Raw genomic sequence first — 14,763 nt, forward strand, 5'->3', positions numbered from 1 at the left:
TTTCGCCTCCTGAAGAGGAGACTGAAGGGAGAAACTCCCCAACAACTGAAAGAAGCTGCAGTACAAGCTTGGAAAAGCATCACAGACGAAGAATGCAACAGTTTGGTAATGTCAGTGAGTCTCTGAATTGGTGCAGTTATTGCAAAAGGTGTGTGCTTTAAGACTGTTCCAATACTATCTGTTCCATTTTTAAGTTGTTTAACACATTTAGATGAAGAAAATGAAAGTGGAAGTCCTGATCTATTGTCTCATATTCATCTTTTGATCTCAAACCCAAATGTCTTAAGTGTATAGCAAAAACAAAAGAATTGGCCTTGCCATTCCAATGGTTTCAGAGAGGACTGTATACCAAAACAACATCAGAGCATTCTACCTGGAGTAGTCCTCTAGATGAGTATGAAAGAGCAGTGCATTAGACTTCCTTCCTTCTCCTGTGCATATCAATACACGCTTATACCAAAGATCTCTATAAAAATCACACGATTAGGCATCTTTTCTGTTTGCTATTTGAATGATGAACAGCAGCACAACACAGTGATGTGCAGCAATCTCACTTCCAGCATGCAGATATCCTTTGTTTCTGGTTTGACCTATTAGTGTGCCATGTGTCTGTGAACTATTTAGTTCGCAGACCAAAGCAAATCATCAGCTGTAACCAAAACAGCACACAAACTTCAGACTGAGATGAAAGACAAAGAGATTAAATAGGTAGGCATGAAAAGATTGTAGATGTGAAGCTTCAGCAGGTGAAGAGCTTCAGTCTGGAAACATACTGGGTCATTCTACTGCAGTTTCCAATCAGTTGCAGTATTTGCTCTTATACCTAAAGTGTCTTAACATAGACATTTCATTAGGTTCTAGCTAAATACAGTACTTAATCTATGAACTAAACTGGACAAATTTAGTGCTGTGTGTTTTAGTTCAGTGAGACAAGGGGAAATGGATTAATGAGCTCTCTGCTGTGAATGTTTGCGAGAAATAGGAAGAGATAATGGAAGGAACGAAGCTCTAAGAAGACAAGTAGCACTCTCATTAATAAAGAGGAATGCAGTCCATGGTATGTGTGTGGTGTTTTTTTTTTTTTTTAAACAGCTATTCACCGTAAAAGGTAAAGACTTTGATTTGGTTAGTTCTCCAGTTCAGTGGCAGTTCGGTTGATAACAGGAACTATTTGAGCTCAGTTTGACTGGAAGGAATGCTGCTGTTTTTATTCCTGCTGGCAAATGGAGTGTGATTCAAAGAAAGTACTGTCGACTTATTTGCTGTGAAATTAGGAGTCATTATTACTGACAAGACTACTTCCACATGTGCAACCTGCCTCTCATGCTGCCCAAGGAAAAGATGGAGACAGGTATCAGGCTGTGTGCGTTTGTGTATGTGAGCATGTTTTTGTTCCTGATAGGGACAAAATGTCCCCACAAGGATAGGAATATCTGACACTTTTGACCTTGTGGGGACTTTGGCTGGTACCCACAAGTAAAACTCTCACATTTTTGCTTTTGGTTAGTGAGGTTAAGGTTAAGTTTAGATTTAGGTGCATAAAATTAATTAGCCGTATCAATAATTATGCCAGTGGAAGGTCCTCACAAGAGTGTACAAATGTATGTATGTGTGTGTGTGTGTGTGTCTAGATGGAAGAGCCAGAGAGAAATAAAAGAGACACACAGTGTAAAGCATCCTAACTGTCAGAAAAGACAAGATAGATTACTGGAAAAAAGATCACATCTCCTGCAAGCAGGAAAGATCAGTGGGGATGGAATTCGTCAGCACACAGTGGATGTCGCACTATGCTGCTAGCACCCAAACACACCCAAACACACACTCATACAAATCTACATTATCTATAAAGTCAAGATGCGAGATTTTATCCATGCTATCCTTTATTTATCCTTCATGTACAGGGATGCCGGAAGGCGTTTTACACTGGGGTAGTGGAATTTTAAGCAGCATGCATGTGGTGTGAGCTGTGATAATTTTAAATAATTTTTCTTTTAACAGAGATGTGTGTTGATTACAATAATCATACTACAGTACGGTTGAATTGAATTCAGTACAGCTGAATATTTACGACTGTAACATAAATGATTTATTTTAATCCCTTTGTTCTAATATGTTATTGTTCATGTTATTGTTCCTTCTGCTGTGTCAGAATTTGTTCCTTGTTACATAATAGTACATTTTTTGGTCATTTGTGTCAGTAATTTGGAGTTGGCCAACATCATTTTCTGGGATATTTCCCTATATTATGCCACATAGTGCACTGAAAATCCATTGTACAACTGATGTACACTGCTTCCACACTAGAGCAGAGCCATTTCTTTCAGCTTTACTTAGGATGGATAAGGGAGCCACTATGTTCCTATATAAATCTAAGTAAATATTTTTAAGGAGCAATAAAGACAAATGTGTATATAATGCAGAAAATCTCTTTTAATAATTCTATATTTTGCAGTTTCTGTAGTGTTGTCTGTAGTGTCTCTCTGACTATAGTGCTGTATACAGAATATAGTAAATAGTGTATGAGTGAGAGAAGGAGTGTATTCAGACACAGCATAGATCACTATATCTGTCCTGATGTTCTCTCTGATGGCAGAACAAGCCTGTGCTATTGCTTTTCAATCAATCCTCTCCAGACTTGGTGTATTGTGAGCATTTTTTTTTTTTTCGTTTGCATTTCATTTGTTCTGGACAGTGTTAAGGGCATGGGAGGGGTGTGTGGGGTTGTGTGTGTGGGGTTTTGGGGTCCATGCTCACAGGGGTCCCTCTCCCTGACAACTGTTGTTGGGGCAGAGCTGGTCACTCAATAGAGTCCATTCAGTATGCGCTTCCTGCAGAACAGAACCAGGGAGACAGAGGGAGAGAAAGAGAGGGAGAGAAAGAGAGAGGACGAATACGAGGGAGGGAAAGAGAAGGAGGGAGGAAACAGTAAAAGTTTTTGCACCACTATTTCCTTCCTGTGTGTCTCTGTGCCAGCTGTCTTTAAAAATGAACGGCTGCACACAATGTGCTGGCCTCCCTTTCTCTGAATGCCATTCTCCCTGTGCCAAACCGGCCCAAGCGTGATCAATCAGCACATCTGGAACGAGCAAACACACACACACACATACACACACACAGCACCTATAGATAAGTCTGGACACTCAGTGAAAAGAAAAAGAATGAGAAACAATTCATACCTGTTAATCCAATTTTGTTCTTTTTCTTTCCAGTTTCTCTTTGTAATTCTAATTGTAAGGGTGTGTGTGTATGAGAGAGAGAAAGAGAGAGCCTGCTATAAAGCTGATAACACACACAATGTTGGCGAAAGTTGTTCCTCTATGAAGCTGCCAGATGAGTCTCTAACCAAAGGAAATTTATTTATGCATTTAGTAGCTCAGGAGGAAGCACAATCTTCACACTGATTTATCAGAATGTCAAAATGTTGAAACATCTGCGGTTTATGTCTCAGTGTCATCTAATATCATTATCTCCTATTATATCTGATACACATGTACAGAATGTGTGTGCGTGTGTGTGTGTGTGTGTGTGTGTAGCTGCACAACTTGTTTTCAACCTTCCCAAGTTCTCCCACACCACCCCATTGCTACACTTCTTCCACTGGCTTTCTGTAGCTGCCTGCATCAGATGTATACCACTGATGCTTGCCTACAAAGCCAAAAATGGACCAGCACCCATCTACCTTAAAGCACTTGTCACACTCTGCACTGCAACACGTTCCATCCCATCCTCTAGCGATCTCTCAGGGTATAAGGAAGGCATGCATCAAGGCTCTTCTCTCTTCTGGCACCTAGGTGGTGGAATGAACTTCCCCTAGATGTCTGCACAGCTGAGGCCTACCTCTTAATGAAGTACTTAAATAAGGACTTTATTATTTAATAATAATAAAAAAAATAGTGTGCTGTCTTGTGTGTTTTTCATATTATACTGCCTCCACAACATTGTGAATCACTATGAGGGTGAGGTGTGTGTGTGTGTGTGTGCGCACATTGTGGTTGTGTACTTTTAAAGGAACCTGTAGTTTGAATTGTAATTTAAAATTATATGGTCATTAAGCAATGAACTGTACATTACTAGCAGTCACACCCACTGTGCTGTGCTATTTCAGGCATGGGCTGCTCTCTCTGTTACCTTCCCATATACCTCCCACACCAGATGTGTTATCTTAATTACACTAATATAGCTTCTATATCCACCAAGTATGCTCACATACTTCCTCTCTCTAATTCTCCCACTCTCACACAAACATATTATTGAGGGGAAAAAAACAGACTAAACATTATTGCCAGGTTTGTAAATGGATTATGTGCAGAACAGCCCAGCATACAGAAAGAATAAAAAGAAAGCAAGACAGAGAGAATGTTGCCTAGCAACCACACTAGCTTGGCAGGTGCCTCAGCTGGATGTTTTCAGAGTCCATCCACTCTTTTGCATCTGCTATGGCGTGCCACATACAGACACACTGTTGTGGAGATGTGACCTCAGAACTAGTGAAGGTGTTAGCGCTGATAGACTCTGAGTGCTGGACACAGACAGCCAAGATTTCCTATTAAGCCATAACTCACTCTTTAGAATTTGTCATTAAAGAGAAAGGAAAAAATAACCACAGTTTTGGTGTTAAAATGCATTTTTTTTTTTGGACAATATAAAGCTATGGTTTGCAAACAGTAGTTATACCAGGTTATTACAGTATGTCTCTCTTATTTTTACTATTGCTATTACTACTACATTTAATACACATACTACAGTGAAGCCATAGTAATGTCATGGTCTGGATTATAACAGACAGTTTTATAGTAAAATTAATTAATTAATTAATTAATTAATTAATTAATTAATTTCATAGTAATAGGGATCATAGTTAAACACAATTAACATAACGCACCATAGAAAGACAACATGTTTTTAGACAGAAATTCTCCCTTTAACCCTTGAAAATCCCAGGACCTGCTATGATCATTTTCATGTTAATCAGTAGTTATTGAATAATATACTTTAAGATTAATACCTGAAGAATAAGCACATATAGGGTAATATAGGTCATAGGTTAGCACCATTAGGTACCAAGTAGTGATTTTTTTGTTTGTTTGTTTGTTTGTTTTTGTTAATTAATAAATGATGTGCCCATGAAAACATCTACATGACTATAAGTATGTATGTACTATATAAGTATGTATGTACTTTATGATGTGCATAAAGAGCATTAGTGATATTAATGTAAAATAAAGAAAGATCAATAAAAATCAGACAGAAAAAAGGCCTGGGGTCATTGCGCTTTCCTTTACACTGATACTTTCAAATCTTACCCTTTCATCATTCTCTCCCAAAGAGAAAAAAGGGAAAGAGGGAAAGATGTCAGAAGGAAGATGGCATGGGAGAGTGTGTGTGTGTGTGTGTGTGTGTGTGTGCATATTAGTTACATTAGACTATTTCCAGCTTCTGCCCTGAAACAACGAGTAAAGCTGGAGGAGCACTTGAGGACGTCAGAGATCAAAGAGCACAGTGCAATCAAAGAGAATCACAGAGAACATGGGCCTGTTCGCTCACACACACCCATGTATACACACACACACACACTTATTTTTATATCTTCCTATCCTTGTGAGGACCTTCCATCCACATAATTATTCATGCAGCTAATTAATGCTATGCCTACAGTTAAATCTAACCCTGACATAACCAAAAGGAAACCTTTTGGCTCTTTTGTTATTTTGTTTGTTTGTTTGAAAAATAAAGCATACAAATAGCTGTTTAGGATAGTTTGATCTTGTGAGGACATTTGGCTGGTCCTTTCAAGGAAAATCGTCAGGTATTCCTATCCTTATGGGGACATTTGTTCCTATCCTTTGGGGACACATGCCCACTGCATTTCAGACATTAATCCAATATTCCATTCACCAATAATCCAATTTTTTACTCTATCTCTCTCTATAGAGACTAGAAGAGACTGATAAACTGAGGTACAGAATAGTGAAGTACTATAATTTGCAGTAGTTTACTCCACTGGGAAATCAGTCCCAGCATTATTGACACAGATTGTTTGAGATATGTTCCAGTACCACAAGGTTCAAGCCCTTTACTCATTGTTAAATTGTTATTTCACAGTAATGATATACGCATATGATGGGTAGATATAGAATAAGTAGATATAAGATGGGTAGATCCAATACAAATTCTGTATTGCTCACTTGCACCTTCTGATATTGCCACTGCACTTCTCTCATACCTCAACTCTGTCAAAGCTTCTGAACATAAAATGAAGAAAAATGAACAGGAAATTCTGACAAGTGGATAAGATAGTTGTATATGATAAGGGTTAAAGGTCAACATACTCATACATATTTAAATTGAGAAACTGAATGCTTACAGCATGTGTAAAGATATCACTGTCAGGAACAGTGACTTTCATTAGCCTCTAAGGTCAGCATTTCCCCTGGATAAGCCTAATGTCAAATACAATCACTCCAATTATCCTAAGCAGACAGAAGGATTATCACACTTTTAAAACTGTTTACGTGCATTTTCATTGATCTGTTCTTTAGCATAACAAAGAATAAAGATAGCAAAAGTTGTGTTCTTTTAATATAAAGAAAAGAAGAAGATAAAACAAATAGCTACTAACTGTGTGTGTACCTAGGAATAAAAGCAAGTAAGTGTTTTTTTCTTTTCCTTGTCTTCAAAAAGCTTGAAAATGGCCATGTTCTCTGCATTGTTTAACTGAAATGCAGTGTTGTCTCGAAAACATATCAGTTTATTTATTTTAGTGATTATTTATTAGCTATGCAACTTTTGAATCTAGAGCCAAACCTGGCAACACTGAGTGCAAGGAGGGAGAACTCACCCCACAAGAGATGCCAGTCCATCACAGGGCACTATTCACACATTCACACCTAGGGGTAATTTTTCATAGGCAATCTGCATACCTGCATGTTTTTGGACAGCAGGAGGAAACCGGAGACACCTTTGGAAACCCAAAAATGGGGAGAACATGTAAACCTCCACACTAACAGTGAGAACCAAGGACTCTAGAGCTGTGAGACGGCAATGCTACCCACTGTGTCATTGTGCCGCGCAGTAACAAAAAATTTTTAAATAATCTGATTAGATGATGTCTGGTGTAGAAATTATGTCTTCAAGCTGAAATGCAAGTATTCAATGAAGGCTAGTCTAATTTTCAGGTCTCTCCTTCTAAATTCACTAGTTGTTTTTCTAATTACCGCTCCTCCGCTGAGATTTTGAGAGTCTAGGAGATTGGCTGTGATGGAAGTAAAGTGCTCGGTGGGACACTGCAGAGCTGGTCCAGCCTACACACCCTCACTCCTGCAGAGTCTGTTGTTTATTGGCTTTCATACCCGCCAAGTCTGATACAGCTACCCGCAACAACACGACCCAAATAAACAGAGAGAGAAAGACATCCCGCAGACGCAGAGAATGAGAAAGGGGAAGAGAACAGTTGGTGGAGGACAGCTATGAGAAATAAGAGAACTCTGCTGAAAAAGAGAGAGAGAGAGAGATGCCCATGAGGAGCGTCCATTATGTAACTTAATCTTAGCACATTAGACCGAGGATGAGACCGGCATGTCTATAGGTTGGTGTGTGAGTAAATGTATGTGTATGAGTGTGAGCAGCTGTTGCTCCAATCATACACAGAGATTGGCTATTCTGACACTGCATTATTCAGCAGGAAGGAAAACTATTTCTCACCAGCAAAGTGAAGAATGACATCCTGTCTCTCTTTCTCTCATACTCACACAAACACCTGCTCTCACACACTTACACACATATAGAATTAAGTGTGTGTTATTTATGACAGCAAACTGAAGATATAAACGGAGACAGAGAGGGAAGTGAGTCAGTGAATGAGGCACTGTGACTGCTGAGAAGGAAAGCCTTGTCAAAACTGTGCAGGGACAAATATTTACTCTTCCTGTGCATTTATCGGAAAGACGCATTTGAACTCCATTACGACTGAACCACGTCATGAAAGGAGTTTTCACACACCCACTCTAGCTGGTACACAGAAAGAGAGAGCAAGAGAGCAAAATAACTCACTTGAGGACTTCTGTAATTTTTACAGGACCTACAACGAGATGCACTGTGAAGAAAAAGCAAGGTTTCATGCATAACCTGCCTTACCACTTAATATTGGTTGTCATTCTGTCACACATATTTAAAGTTGCATAAGACTATAACAGGTGGTTATAAGGGAACAGATGGTGGGAATATGGAAGTGCACTACAGCAGAAGTGATTAACGAATACCACAGAAATGGAACAAGCAATAGTTTAGTTTTTGTGTTTGGTCTCGGATCCCTGTATAAAAGCACAGCTCTGTTTTGCATAGAACAGAGCTGACGTCCTTATGTATCGCATATGTATATAATTCACATGCTTCCTGAGACAGAGATATAGAGAGATAATCCACTTCTCAATGCTCAGCTGTGCACCCTAATGATATAACTAATAAGACAGCTGTCCAGTATCACATCTCACTGCTGCATCCCAAAACCACGTGCAAATTTCTGAGAAATACTCAACATAGTATACACTTTCAAACATTATGCAAACGTTTCTAGTACCCAGTAAAATGATTTATTTTTAGTCACTGGTTTTTGTTTGACCATTTGAGCAGCCTGAGCAAAGGTGTCAACACTTGATTTGAATTCTTACACTCCAGTCATGCACCCGGGATCAATTTCAGGCTCCTCTGGGTGGAGGTGTAATCATCATAGATTTGTTTACACACAGACAATTTCCTTCCAAATGGCAGATCGTATCTTTGATTTTATATATCACTTTTGCTGTGTGTGAAATCTTTGCAAAACAGAAGATAATCGCTACATCACTTTATTGTACTTATTAATGTTATTTAATTGACATTTATTGATTTTATTTGTGTTTCTTTACTTTGCTCAACATTGCTCAGCGGTTTGTTTGAAGCTTTTCAGTCAGACATGCTCACTTGGTTTGGGGTTGTAGTCAATTGTATTTAAAGATTTTTTTTTTTTTGCTTCATTTAACTAGGAAAAAGACCATTCTATTTCATATGCAGACACAAAATATATTCCCTGCCATTGTAAAATGTGAAACAGTAACTAATAAAGCAATCACTTTGAAGCAATCCCCAAACTACCATGTTCAAGTGTACTAGAGTCTGCTTCCCTGGATTCAAAAACAGCTTTCCTACTTAACCAAATATACCAGACTCTTTCTGCAAACAGACTTGTGTCCAGAAAAAAGAATGAAAACTAACTCAAGGGTCAATACCCTTGGAGGAAAATCTCCTTTACACATATTTCACAATCACTTCCAAATCAATCAGTCCATCTCCAGCCCTGCCTATACACCAAACAAGCCAAAACTCACTGATCATTAGCAAGCCAAACACCAGCCTCAGGCTCCACTCTGCTTATGTGTTTGTGTGTTGCATGTAAATAAGACCAAATTAGTTTACATTCTAATCTAAGAAGTGATAAAATCTGTTGTATCATTGTAGGAATAACAGACTAGCCAGAATTGCTTGGTGAGAGATTGGGGTTTCCCTCATCTGGGAATTGCTTGGCAGAGTGTGTTGAAGGATCACCAGAGAAGTGCATTTGTAGGAAGTTTTGGATTGAACATGGCAGGAAGAAACACAGGGCTGGACAGTTGCAGCCCGAGGTTAAAAAACAAATACCCTTGGGACACTTATTCAGATATCAATCCCCCTCCCTCCTTCTCTCCCCAGTTCTATGAAGCTGTCAGTCGCCTACAACTTGGCTTAGAGCAGGGCAGGAGAAACACCTATGAGTCAATTTATCAACTAATTAAACTGGCGGAATCAGGTCTGGCTCCTGCTTGGTTGCAGCACATGGACCTTTGCAAATAATAATAATTGGACACCCCTGGCTTAGAGGATCTACTCTTCTACTCTTACTCTGAAATCACAAATACAACCAATGGACAATATATCTCTGAGCTGCGTGCATCTGTGTGTGTGTGTGTGCCTGCGTGCATGTCTTAGATTGAATCTGCAGGCAAGGCTTCAATTTTGCTCAGACATGAGGCAGAGGAATGATATAGGGAAAATTTGGGAAGGCAGTTTCGCATAATGGTGCTCTTCATGCTTTTCACACTGAGATAGCCTTCTGAAAAAAAAGAGCAAAGTGGAAAGGAGAAGTGAGGGGAAGCTTGGGGACAAAAGCAGTTAGTCTGGCCAGGCCAAAGAACATGGCCCACTGTGACCTCCTATTCAGGTCTGTGACAGGATGGCGACACCCAGCTATGACCGAGATGGAGATGTCGACAAGAGCTGTCACTCTAAATCTCACTCGCTCTAACACACACCCACAGCCTTTTGCTGTTGACCTGCACATGCGCATGATTAAAATTACCTATTGCCATTCAGCCTCATTTTTGCCCTTTGTTACAGATGACACCCATGACATACATCACTTTCTGTTGAGCCCCTTCTCACACACCCAAACATGCACATGCACACACACACTTACATCTCAAAGGTTTAAACTCATTGTGTGATTAATACACTGCTTTATCGTAGGAACTTGGCATAGCATAACACTCCTTTCATTTTCTACATCATAAATACATAAAGAGCATAACAGTCTAGTTTTTTCTTTAGCCATTTTATTATTAACTATTGAATTATGGATTCATATTTAAAGGAATACATTAACAATTTACAACGTAATTTCCGTCTACCGCACGACAATTATCACAGACAATACTTGTCACATGTTTTCCTATACTGTGAAACTTTGATGGAAGCACAATGATGGAAGCACAAGCATGGACAATAAGTTACTACAAAACCTAATAGTCAAATTACAACCATTATAATGCAACAATAATGGTCTTAGGATGAGACAGCCATTAGAGAAAGTCTTATCAAAGCTCTTATGTAGTTGTATACCACAGCACGGCTGAATGCTCGAATCTGATTGGTCAGAAAGTGTGCATAATTTTCATATAACAGCACAAGTAGTTCCAGCTGTAACATGAACTATAGGTTAATATTAATGCATTCATTCAAATATATTATTGCTTCTTTAGTAACAGTTCACACACAAGGTCTTGTATAGTGGATGCTCCACATAATCTAAGCCTAATACTAAACTGATTTTAAAATGGGTTGTTGTTTAATAAGGTAGTTCTTTTAATGAGGTGAAGTTTTTTATTAGGAGATGTTTATTTAACATTTATGGGGAAAAAACTGGAGCAATACAGTAAAAAGTAATTACAGTTACTTACTTTTTACTTTGAACTACATGTTAGTTAGTTAACATGTTAGTTACAACTGTGTTAGTAAAGCATAACCACAAATTCTTTCTTCTGAGAAAACAAAAACATCTACTGGCCAACCATCAACTGCCCTTAGACTAAAACCTGGAGTACTTTTTTAAACAAACAACTGTCCCAGCAACAATATGGCCAAAAGACTTTAACACTTAAGTATTTCTATGAAGCAAAGTCATATTTAATGGTATGATATTTTCCACTGGATTTGAGACACCAAAAAAAGTATCATGCTTCAAGAATCAAGTTGTTTGTTGGTCCTCTGAATTTCAGTGGAATTTAAAATGACAGATAACCCCCCCTAACCCACCCCTACACACACACACAACACACACACACACACACAATTACTGTGTCAGTCTAGGATCTGTCTGAACACCTCATGTGTGATGGCTGTCAAAAAACTCAAACTGACAAAGTATATGCCATCTATAGACTCCCACTATGGTGAGAATTACTACCACACTGTCATACATTCATGCAGCAGTAGCCTAGGTCTGTGTATGTGGGTGTGTATGTATGTATGTACTACTCTTTCACTAGATTGTCAGAGAATTGTAATTAGTCCTGAGGTACTCAGATGTCTTCCAGCCAGGAAATCCTTTTTACACCAGTCATTTTCCCTTTCCCTTCTTCTCTCAGTTCTCTGATCAGCACCAGCTTCAGCCTTCGTAAAGAACAGCTTCTCCAACACCTGCTCAACAGAACACACACACACGCCTGCCTTTTACTGACCTCTCCATGCCAAAATGCCAACATGAAACTAATGCCAATCCCTTCTAAGTGTGGGCCACATCCTCATTCATGACATGCTGACTCTTCAGATCCCCAAACATATTGGTGTCCCAGCACGACTTTTACACTGATGTTGTGTTGAAGTGGCAGAAAGGCTCAAATCTGACTCCCCCCCCATCAGAACCCAGTCCTCTGCTCTTGTTCTAATGCCATTTCAAACCTATATTGTAGACCATCCCTGAATTCTGGTCTGCATGGAATTCTATAATGAGTTTACACAAAGCATCTTATATGTGCGTAGCAGTGTGGGTTTGGGATACAGAGAAACTGCCAGAATAGTTCTTCCATCTAAGCGTGTTTTGCTAACCCAGCGTTTCAGAGTGGAGCACGGAGGAAACCTCAGAGCCTACAAAGTGAAGCTTGTGGGTTTTTTCCTCTATTCAAACCAGTGCTGTTTGTTTTCATAGATTTCGCGTACTTTTTTCGAGTTTTTTTGGATCCTCATGACTCAGAGATCATCTTTACCAGCCAATAAGCATTCCCATTGCTGACCGCAGCAACTGGCATGACAGCTCTGTTTCCCGGCCGCCTTGCCAGGGTTCTGGTGACTGCAGGCGCCGTGGCGACGCACGGTAACCGAGGGGAACGGGGAACGCAGAGGGGATGTGTTTGTGTAGGAGGAAGAGGAACAATATTATTGTAGGCAGACTGTACACTGACTGTGTGGAGAGAAGACGGCTCGACAGAGACAGAGAGAAAGAGGGTGGGAGGGAGAAGGAGAGAGAGAGAGAATTTTTGTGTGGTTAGACAGTTTGTTGCTGACAGCCAGTAATGATGTCATCCAACTTGTCATACCTGTGTGTAACTAAATGATACCTTGACTTACTTTCTTTCTTTCTATCAGTCCATCTGCTAGGAGAAGGATATTGAAGTATAGATACTTTAGATCCTGGTGGTTATTTTTAAAAAATATAATCCTAATATAAGAATATCAATGCCGTGTGTTAATTATTTTTTTGAAACAGAATGTGGAAAAAAAAAAGTTGGAAATAATATTGATGTGCAAGATGGGAAGTACTGCTCCTTCAGTCTTTTGGCTCATTTAAACTGGCTCTTTCAGTTTTTTTTAAAAGAAAATAGTTTTCCTTGTAGGGACCAGCCAAATGTCCCCACAAGGTCAAGACTTTCAGATATTCCTATCTTTGTGGGGACATTTGGTCCCCACCAAAATAAAAAAACATGTCCACTCACAGTAATACACACATAAACGAGAGTGAGTTACTGGGAGGATTGGCTGGCAGAAATCATTTCCTGCACTCACACTACTTACAATTTATACAACAGTTAGTTCTGGTCCACTAATTTGATTGGTCGAGCAGTGTTCCAAGAGTGCCTATGTTTTCTATAACCACACTGAGACTTTTCAGTGTGTGTATCATGCCACTCGTCTGTGTTCACCACATAAAATTCCAATTCCTAGATTGAAACAGTTACTATAGTAGTTTTAGAGGACATGGCATCATCAGTGGACATGGCAAATGATACTCTTCAGGAATATAACTTATGATTTAAAATATGCACACCTGTCAGATGAAGACACTAATTTTACCAGAAGCACCTTTAATGGGAATGTACAAATCAATGTGAGCTAGCCAAAGTGCTATAAAGTGAGTGTGGCTTCTTCAGGATCTATTTCCACTAGCAGAGCAAAAATAAACAGAACATTTGGCCATATTGTGTCTGAAATGTCACTTATTCAATATTAATTTCTTGTTTATAGAACTGTTGTATAAAAGCAATATCGCTTAAATAGATGTTTGTATAACACTGTACAAGACAGGAGTGGGAGAGACATCAGATCAAATACAGACAAAACAGATTGTAACCTGCTGTCCTAAAGTTAAAATATGCAAACTGAACCTGAAGCCATAAAAATACAAAAGTGTTAAAATGTCATTTGTCTTTTTGCTTACAGTTACATATGAGGTTGATCGCTCCAGTGTCCAGTGTTGCCAGGACTGTGTGACAAAAGCAGCCCAAAACCAAAACTTAAAATAGCCTACAAAATGTCTAAATTCCTCTGATTTTCATTTCAAACATCATTAAATATCAATGGCAAATGGTTTGTAATAGTCTATTTAAATAATATTATACAATTTAAGAAAAAAATTTTAAATCTCCAGGGATTTGTTCACACTAAGTTGGCAACCCTAACTGTAAGGATATACAGTCAGGGGAAACAAGTATTCAGACACTTTTGTTTTTGTTATTTAATATACTTGCATATATCCACTTCAAATTTACAAACATAATATCTTTTGACTTTGCACTTATATGTAAATATAAATAAAAAAGGAAGCATTCATACACATAAACAAAAACATTGATAGGGGAAAAGTATTCAGACACTGTTCAGCTGCTCCTGTTAGGGGTCGCCACAGCAGATCATTGGTCTGCGTATTTTTTGATTTTAGCACAGTTTTTAAGCTGGATGCCCTTCCTGACACAATGCTCCCCAATTTTATCCGGGCTTGGGCCTGGCGCTGAGAGCGCCCTGTTGCAATCAACCCCAGTGGCTGGGGTCGGTTCCCTGGCCAGGAATCAAGCCCTGGCCGCAGTGGTGAGAGCGCTGTGGCCTAACTACTACTCCTCCAGGGACCCCAAGTATTCGGACACTATATTAAGAAAAAAACAACTTACAACATACTCTCAAACTAATGATAAGAAAGATAAAAAA

This window comes from Pangasianodon hypophthalmus, chromosome 3 (assembly GCF_027358585.1).
Source record: "Pangasianodon hypophthalmus isolate fPanHyp1 chromosome 3, fPanHyp1.pri, whole genome shotgun sequence".
In the NCBI taxonomy this organism is placed as follows: Eukaryota; Metazoa; Chordata; class Actinopteri; order Siluriformes; family Pangasiidae; genus Pangasianodon; species Pangasianodon hypophthalmus.